This window comes from Lissotriton helveticus, unplaced genomic scaffold (genome assembly GCF_964261635.1).
Source record: "Lissotriton helveticus unplaced genomic scaffold, aLisHel1.1 SCAFFOLD_390, whole genome shotgun sequence".
In the NCBI taxonomy this organism is placed as follows: Eukaryota; Metazoa; Chordata; class Amphibia; order Caudata; family Salamandridae; genus Lissotriton; species Lissotriton helveticus.
Window position 1 is genome coordinate 525,792 of NW_027611763.1, and position 9,833 is coordinate 535,624.

Genomic DNA, 9,833 nt, shown 5'->3' on the forward strand with positions numbered 1-9,833 from the left:
CGTTGGTTGCACCCACACCTCTAATACCCTTAACTCTAGGATTTAAGGGGCACCCATGGTACCAGAACCTCAGATCTGATTCAACTTGCAACCAAGTACAAAGAGACGAGTCTGCTACTTCAGGACCTGCACAAAACAAAGGCGCAATACCCTCAACTGTGGCAACAACTCTGTAACTGCACAACAGCACAATTAGTACCGGAAGAGAGATCGGTTACTCAAGAAACAGGAATCCCTTTGGAGCCAAAGTAAACTCAGAACACCCTCGGGCTAGAAGCACTGGTCCCTTGCAGCTACAAAACGTGCCCAGAACCAAAGAATCACTGGCCATGAGGTCCGCAGAAAAGTATATCTTCCATTGTATTGTGGAAAACGTAGTCCTAACCTCCAGCAAGTTACAGGAGGCTATTGTTTCCGCCAGACTACAGGATGCCGAAATAACTCCATGTGGAGCGAGCTGCTGCTAAGGTCTGTTGGTGGCCAGTTCTCCTACCACTAACTTTGTTCTATGCTGTGTCTTGAGGGAACCCTGCTCTTTTTATTAGAACAAGGGAACCCAGTCAGTTTGCTTAGGACCGTGGCTGTCAATCTTCTAAGAGGGAACAATGGTCCTTAGCATTTAGATTAACATGCAAAGAATAAAATATAGGCCATAATGGGAAACTATATTTTCTCCTGTACCCAGCCGGACACAGGTATTTATTTTGTAGTAATTCACAAAATTAAGAAATAATAACAGTAAGGCACAATCCTGTACCGTACCTGGAGAGAACGTGTATGGAAGAAAGGTAGGGAGTGTAAGGGTTACAGGCAAAGACTGAGCAAAATTGGCCACTTCTTAAATCAGTGAATTATACTCAAGTGTTGCCAAACTGTTAAACACAAAGCTATTATACATAATGTTAAATTGTGCAAACAGTACAAAGTAGTCGACGTTTCGATCTCTATGCTCATAATTAAGTGAGATCATCATCAGGACCAAATATACAAACATTTGCCTGGCTTTTTACATTCAGAGCCACCCGGTTGGGAGCAGCTCAGAGTTGTAGCTATAATTGCTTTAAATCGTGGCGGCGTCTGCTTGGCGAATGCGTGTTGAGTTGGACGCCTTCTTATTGCTGGCGAACCAAGCTGGTCTGGTTCTGCCGGTAGGGTGAGTCCTGGCGCTCCTGGAACATGGAGTCGCTTTTAGAGAAGATTTAGACGGGGGGCAACGATGTGCACCGATTACCGTCGGTGCTCTGCTGGATCGCGAGCTCGCGATCCAGCAGAGCCCCGACGGTAATCTGCGCACATCGTTGCCCCCCATCTAACTCCTCAGTGGCCCTGTTGACCTTTTGTTTTCTCTCTCCCACCGCCTAAGCGGTAATACCAGTTCCCCCGTGGCGCCTGCTTCATCACCGAGGATAGCCAGAACAACTTTGGACCTGGGCCCTACGAACCAAGTAAATTCAAAATTACTGTTGTGGCCTGGTCCTGGGACCCACATCACCTTACCCCTAGTGATTTCCACTGGACTCAACCGGGAAGTGACCGATTGTCACTGGTGTTTTTTTCTCTACTGACCACCACGTTAAAGTTTTGCAGTACTGAATTATTTTTCCTTCTAAACTCCATAGCTCCAGTTATACTGATCTGATTATGTTTGTTTAGGTGTCTAAATTTATATAAATATCTACTTTATTTTTATAAATTGGTGTAGGACTTATTTTTAGTCCTGTCAATTATATATCGTCCATGTTGGTACTCGGAAATGCTTAACACCTATTTCTTTAGTAAAGCCTAACTGCTCTGTGCCACACTACCAGTACTGAGCTAGGGATTTATTAGTGGGAATCTAAAGAACCTATTTTGGGTATTGAGAGAGTATTGCACAGTGAAATCTAACCAGCCTGATCACAGAGGTGTAGCAGAGCAGCCAGAGTGTCTGACTCCGGAGTGCGGGGCTCAGGGTCCGATCCCCAGCGACAGCTCAGGATCATGTGAGCCTGGGCAATAGGTCACTTAATCTCCCCAATAGCCCCCAAAGCCTTGAACCCCACATGAGTGATATGTTCGCGCTTTACAAATATCAAATAAGAGTTTATTGTTATTAGTTAATAAAAACCATCACAATATCCATATAAAAACAATCCTTTTTTAAAAATAATTACAGCTCAGGAAAATCTTGTTGGCACGTTAAAAAACATTATCATTGTAAAATGTATTCAGTCATTAATATGGATACTCTTCATCGTTGCTATAAATTAACGTATGCCTCAAAATAAAATTCCACAATTCCAAGTGTCAACATCTTGGAACTGTTTTAACGGCGTATAAGTGTTGTTTACTCATTGTACGAGGCAAATTCCTCATGCTATGGTATGCAGCTTACAATTCTGCTTAACTGCTTTATCATGAATTTGTAAAAATTTCAGAAGTTTGCAGTTTAACTGAGGATCTGTAGGGGCCAGACTTCTCATGATGGCTGTTCTGCACGTACTATCCCTCTCTCATTAAATAGGTGTTTTAAGAGTGTGAGGCGTACATTATTCAGTTTGGGACATATGGTGACCAAATGCACAAAATCCTCATTCGGAGCATCACATAGTCTGCACGTTTTGAGCCCTTTGTATCTCCATGATGGTTTGTCAGACAGATCCGGCAGTTCACCTAAGCGCATGGCCAATAGTTTTTTTCTTAAAATACACTGGATATGTTAGGTGTAGATAAGTCGCTGGTTGCAATGTGAGATAGGTTTGAATTGTCATCCAGGCATGGGATCGCTGCGAAAATACGCTTTTGTCCTCAACAAGCGAATGTATTTTTGCAGTTTTGTTCATGGCTTGGCAAAAAGTGGTATGCAATAGATTCAAGTCCCATAATTCACCAGCATTGGTTAGTTGTAAAGATGACGACAAGTATTTGTTATAACTTGAGTTCGCATCATTATTCACCAATTCCCATAAAGCACTAATTAGAGGGCTATAGACTGATTGTTTTGTAATTTATGCATGGATTTGATGAAGTGATATCTTCTTGCTATATTTGATTTTACAAATAGGAATTATTATTTACTACACAATACTCCACTTTCCTACAGTTCTGTAGTTTGATTAGTAAGTTCATAAAACACACTTATCACACCTTAAATCAAACGGATACTATACACGAATATACAGATGTGTGCAGTGATAAATTTGCAAGAGAGTGATTTTAGGAGCAGTTTGATGTTATGATAAGGGGGATTTATAAAGCGCACATACACCAACAGGTCTCTTGGCGCTGGGTTGGGAGGCCACCAGTGACATGGGTTCGTGTCTAGCTATATGCATGGGTGAAGAGCCATGTTTTCAGCTTTTTTTATGGTACACATATAGTGTGTTTCTTGTCTGAAGGTAATGGGCAATGAAGTCCAAAATTGGGATCCTTGTATGGAAAAACGTGACCCTCCTGTCCGTTTACATCTGAATCTAGGGACCCCAATAGATTCATTTGCGCACATCTGAGAGTGCACTTCGGTGAGTAACTGCGAATCCTAGGATAGGTATTTGGTGCCTGCACTGTGGATAGCTTTTAGAATGATACAACCTATTTTGAACATGAATCACTGCTCTACTAGAAGCCAGTTAAGCTCCTTCATCAGTGGTTTATTATGGCAGGGACTAGGTTGCTGATAAATGATCCTTGCAGGTACCTTGATACCTCAATGAATATACAAAGAGGTCTTGCAGCCCCGACAGAGTTACCTCCTCTGGTTACAGTACTTCAAAGAGATAGGTAATATAATGCATGGCTTCAGAAGAAATTGATCGGTTTCATACATGCCATCTCTCCCAAATTAGGCGGGAGACTATCAAGTCTTATCTCCCGCCTCCCGATTCCAGCATGCAAAAACCCGATTCGTCTGCAAGCTTCTGACGGCAGGCACTGCTACTGAATAACTCGAATTACACCACATTTTTGTCACGCTCTCCTGCCATAGCGCTTTCTCCTGACAGGCAAGGAAAAAACATATATTTGCATTTCTCATATCCAATCCAGCAACAAACTTGCAAGTCCCATACATGCCAATCACCCTATGCAGACTGCAATACAAGTCAACGAGAGAAAAGATCTAACATTTTCCTCTTCTAAAATGTTGCAATCTATGCTTTTGCAACCGTTTGTTCCGCAGCGGTAGTACCAATAGAGTTTTTTTTTTAGGCTTAGAGAATCACGCATTAAAAAAACTGTGAAAAGCCATCATTTTCTTAGCAAGGTTTCGTTGATTGCAGAACAGTTAGTGCATGTAAACATACACAGGGTTTTGTTTTTTCACTCGCTCAAACTAAGTACGGGGTGCCTTTTCGAATTTGAATTTAACGTACTGAAAAACACTACTCCAAATCAGTTAACGTGTTCGTACGGTACAAAAGCAGCAACTCCATGACCTCCAAGCTCATGCAAAACTGATTCAATCACTGGAGCTGCTCGCTTTTGCATACTTTGCAGGCAAGTGTTAATTCATTCAGTCTAGTTTGCAAAGGTGCAGAAAAGACCCAACGAAAGACGGAGACCTGCATTCTTGTGTGAGGCGGAGAATGAACCATCGCTCTCCTCCGAAAACAGATTCCCTAAGAGTTACTTTGCACGTACACACACAATTCCCGCATTTTCAAATATTATGTCCCATAAAACGAGACTGTCCTTTAATTATTATTTTAAAGTGTTATTTTTGTTGGCAAAAAGAAATTCCATCATGGGATAACAAATATTTGGCTAAAAGCGTTGGCACCTTGCCAGATCCAGTCTCAAAATCGACACTTACCTAGCCTACGTAGGTAATGTTAAGACTATCCGTGCGTGTGATTGTGCCTCGCTTCCGGGTCTGAGCAGCTTTAAACACGGACTGCAGGGAATGCAAATAGGAGCGCTCGTTTCTCGTGACTGACAGGTAGTTGGGAAACGTAACGATCGCTCCGGAAGAAATTATACCGGAAGTTATCGCCCCAGTTCCGTTGGACTGAACGGAGTGTTGTTGTTGAGACGTGCGAACGTTACAATGAATTTTCTCGCTACTAGAGCCGTTCACAAGTACTGGTTAAATGTTTGTAGATGTCCTTTTTTGTGATTGCACGTTTTTGTAAAACGTGCTGGTCCTAAATTGAGACGCAAAGTGTGCGTGTACTATTTCAATGTTCTTTAGTATCTAAATTAAGCCGCATTGTGCCGTTAGAAAATGATGTGTTTATATAGAGGGGGTAACACAAGTAACCGTATGGCATCTGGGTCAAGAAACCAATCTACAAAAGGTAATGCCTAGGAAAAAATAATAAATCAAATTCCAAAGAAGAGAAAAAATAATTGTCCCTTCTGAATCTAAATTAGTCTTATATGAACCAACCTTAGTTTTTTATTCATCTGAAGCCAAACTAGGGACACAAAGAACATACTTAGTAGTTCCTATTTTATTGTTAATATTTTTGTTCTATTTTTCATAGACAGAAAGACTTCATTTGAAACATATACACAACAGATACACATATATATACATAACATTTATATTCACCACAAATTTGTACACATATTTACATTTAGAAAACTTACACATATATTTTTTACTTTTCATATATATATCATAGCCCATTTTTTAACAGAAAGGATGCTTACTGAAATAGAACAAGCAGTCCTATACTTATCAGATCTACCACAAAACAAGTGCGGGGCATACAAGGTATATATTTGTTATCCTTTCTTACATGGGGGGATAGACGTTTTGTAGTGGCGGCATCCAAATTATGGAACCAGGTTCCCTCTCAGATTAAGGAACACACCTCGTTGTTTTCCTTTCGAAAACATCTTAAAACCTGGCTCTTTAACCAGTAACATTCTGTAACCCTCGCAATCTGAAATATGCTAACATTAGCGCCGAGACGCCGTAAGGTATTTGCGCGCTTTAGAAATTTTATAAATAAATTTAGAAATTTTATAAATAAATAATAAATATTCAGGCACTCCTTCTTAAACTATTTTTGCAATTCAAATTTTTAGTGGTGTCTTCATGAATAGGTCGACGTGTTTCAGCCCAATGACAACGGGCCTCATCAGGACAGGGGCTATTATAGGTCCGTCTATGGAATCAAGAAATAAGAACATGTATATGTACATGTTCCTAAACTGAAGTATTTCAAGGGGTTATTGTAGAAACAGGGGGTATGTCCTATATACACTACACACATATTTTTTATATATATACAAATATTTACACATTTTCCTCAGAGTGGTATGGCAAAGTAAACCAAAAAACACCGAAAGGTCACCCGAATAAAGACGGTGTATTATTTGCAAAAAATAAATAAACCAACTAATGTTGTGAGAATAGAGTAGTGGAAGAAAATAAATAAAATAAGTGAAAAACAATCCTCCACCAATAGTGATTGTTTACAAAGTAAGGTTCCTGTTTATACCATGCTTACTCTCATCCTGCATAAGCGGAGTATATGGTTTCTTATTATTGGCACCATCTAAAAAAATTATAAATAATGATAATGAGGCCACTATCGTCTTATGACGTGCATCATCCCTAGAACGAGTGCAAAAGGAAGCAAGACTTACCGGGAAAAAATTCAGATTGTCTAACTATAAAAGGTAAGCCGCTTCTCCAATGTATATTAAACTGTAGGCAAGGATGTCCCAAAGTTCTAGAATGCAAATGTACATAATGCGTATAAAGTCACTGCTCAAAAACCGGACGTAAAGTGCAAAAACAGGAGGGGGAGAAGGTCTTACTCAGCTCTTACCCCGTTACAGGACTCCAATCAAAGCGTCTTGCTCGGGGGTCCTGTTCTCCGATTGTATTCTAAGGAGAGCGATTAAAAAATATGTATATCAGTCCGGGACAAATGGTGCACGAGAACTGCTGCTTATTTAAAATAATTACTATCCTCATAGCTAGATAGAAGCAAAAAATGCTCACCTTTTAGAGCGCGAGGCAGCATATAACTTGCACGCCATTTACTTCCATCATCGTGTCACTAGTCACGTGATGCGGAAGTAGAAATAGGTCCAAAACGCGGGTCAAAGTTACAGGAGCGGCGAAATAAAAAGGGGACTAACCATCCACTTACAGCTTCTGAATTCTATGGCAGGACAGGAGGCTCAGATTATGCTTTCTCGATTTCTTTACTACAAACAGCAGCCAATAGGAACACAGTTAAGAAACAGAAAAAACGACCATTCCCATGAACACTTCGGCAACCATAGAGACTACATCCCTATATAAACGACCATAGAGGGAATGACTTCCTCTTTCTTTGCTGCTTCGCAGCCAGTTAAGTCATTTATCTATATTTCTTGATATTGATGTTGCATGTTTCAGTGCCTTGTACTGTTTACGTACTTTTGCATTGTTGCGCCGCTTATCGTTGCCGTTTCAGGTGTATTGCCGGGTATTTCTGTGCTCCTTTGAACTTTGTTGTCCCGGTTGTTGCGGCTCGGTTTTGCTTCTACGAGAGCGCGGGTCGCCTCTTTTCGTACTCGGGCGCTTTGTGCCCGCGTCTCTTGTGGAGTGGTAACCGGGGACTCGGGAGGTCGCGCGTCCCTCCATTTCCGGAATAGCAGGCGAGCTTCTGCGCATGCGCATTGGCTCTGTTGACGTTCCGTGTCTCACATGGATTTTTCCACAAGCTGAAGGCGGCGTTTTCCCTAGCCTGTGCCCACTGCCTGCCGGAGAGTCCCCATTTGACGCCTTTTCCTTTTCAAAGGGTTTGGGCTGTATAATTAGTAGAGGCGGTGCCTAGAGAGGCTTTCTGTTGCAAGCCTGTCCCTCCACATTTGATTTATTTGTTTGGGTGGAGTGTTGCTCTGCCTGCCTGGCTTGCTTGGGGTTTTCACTCCCCCTGACTGGGTCATTTACTTAGTCTGACCTTTGGCTTATTCCTCTGTGGGCATTTATCTTTCCTGGCAGCTCTACCATATATTCAGCATGGCTGATTACGATGAGTCTGAGGAATATTGTTATGATGAGGAACCTGAGGCGTCCTTTGAGTATGATTTAGTTGACGCCCTTGACCAGGGGGTGCAACATTCTGTAAATACCGCGCTTGTCCGCGCAATTGGACCATTAAAACGTCATTTAACTGATTATGCTCACCAACAAGGTTGGATTCCTTCTCCTGCTGGCAAACACTCCTCTAAATCCCCTAAGAATCCCCACAAATCTGATTTTGTCAAATTGGCTAAGTCCCTGTCTTCTGCCAGTGTCTCTAAGAAGTCTTGTCCGCCTCCACCTGACACTGATGACACGTCCTCTTCTTCCACTTCTTCTGGTCCTCCTCCTGCTAAAAAGTCTAGAAAGGAGCGTTTTGTTGACGCTTCTTCCCATCCTCCGGTACTTATCTTTGAGCCTTCTGACATAGTGCACCCTAACTCTAAATCCTGGCTCCCTGCTCCTGAGGTCGCGGAGTACGTTCAAGCACATATTCGTGAGCCTTTTGATCAGGAAGTACGTGCTCGTCTGCGTTCCCAGTGTCCTCGACCTGATTTGGCGGACAAACTCTCGGATACTCCTGAGGTGGAACCCACTATTCTCACCTATCTTAAAAAATTCACCAAAGACCCCAAGAAGGGCATTGATAGGTCTTGGCGCCTGTGCCAGGATAAATTGTTGGATCTCCTTGGCCCGCTTACCAAGATTCTGGATTTGGGTTACCAGGCTCAAGGGTCCGCTTCTGGCATCGATCCCGATGAACTGATTGGTTGGGCCCAGTGTGCAATATGTCAGTTGGGGAACGCAAATTGTGCTCTTTCCACAGAGCGTCGACGTTCCATTCTGTTGAAAATGGACCCCAGATTGACGGAGTTAGCCTCGTCAGAGTCGGGGCCCCTTGCTCAAGGGCTGCTCTTTGGTCAACCCTTCCTTAAGGAGCTGACAAAATTTGTTGCAACATTTAGTGGCCTGGATATGGTGCAGTCATCTCTCCGTAGGGCGTTCCGCCCGGTTTTTGGCAGGGCCGGACGTTCCAGGGGACGTTCGTCCGGCCGCGGCTCTGGCCAGCAGCGTGGTCATCAGTCCCAGTAGGGAGGAGGTCAACATTTCTCCAATTCTGGCTCTAAGTCACAATTCTACCCCTCCCGCAAAGGTCGTGGACAGGCCGGCAAAGGAGGCTATGGCAGACACCAGGGAGGACGTCAGGATTTCTCCGCCACAGTTGAGCTTGATTCCTTACGAAAATGTGGTCCTGGGGGGCAGAGTGCGATTTTTTCATCAGAATTGGCGTACAATCTCCAGCGATGCCTGGGTGTTACAGACTGCTCAAGTTTATCGGATAGAGTTTTACCATCCTCCCCTTCAAAGTCACGTCCCTTCACCCCTTGTTTTTTCCCAACTAGATCAGGACGTAATCTCCAAAGAAATCGAATCCCTTCTGGTCAAAGGGGCCATTGTGCGGACTTCCCTGCATCCTCAGGGGTTAGTCAACAATGTCTTTCTGGTGGAAAAGAAAGGGGGAGGGTCTCGCTTAGTGCTCAACCTCAAGGAATTCAACAACGGAGTGGTTTATCGCCACTTCAAGATGGAGGGCATCCATCTTCTCAGAGATCTCCTTCGCGAAGGCGACTGGATGGTTCGCCTGGATTTGAAGGACGCTTACTTGTCGGTCTCGACCTACCAGCCTCATCGCCGTTTCCTCCAATTCCAATGGTTGGGGATGTGGTTCGAGTACACGGTTCTCCCGTTCGGCCTCTCGTCCGCTCCGTGGTGCTTCACAAAGCTTCTGCGGCCAGTAGTGGAGTCGCTGAGGGCTCGCGGGGTTCGTCTGATAGTGTATCTCGACGACATGCTATTGATGGCTCAGTGCCCTGTCCGGTTACAA

At 43.3% G+C, this 9,833-nt stretch overlaps 1 pseudogene across 1 annotated transcript in view; it reads right to left on the reverse strand.

The window, feature by feature from the left end:
- Positions 1 to 4,922, reverse strand: part of LOC144806662 (tubulin-specific chaperone E pseudogene) — an 82,629-nt pseudogene extending 77,707 nt beyond the window's left edge. Inside the window, exon 1 of the transcript XR_013605868.1 lies at positions 4,790 to 4,922. The product of XR_013605868.1 is annotated as a tubulin-specific chaperone E pseudogene (transcript). The remainder of the gene's footprint in view (positions 1 to 4,789) is intronic.
- Positions 4,923 to 9,833: the final 4,911 nt, after the last annotated feature.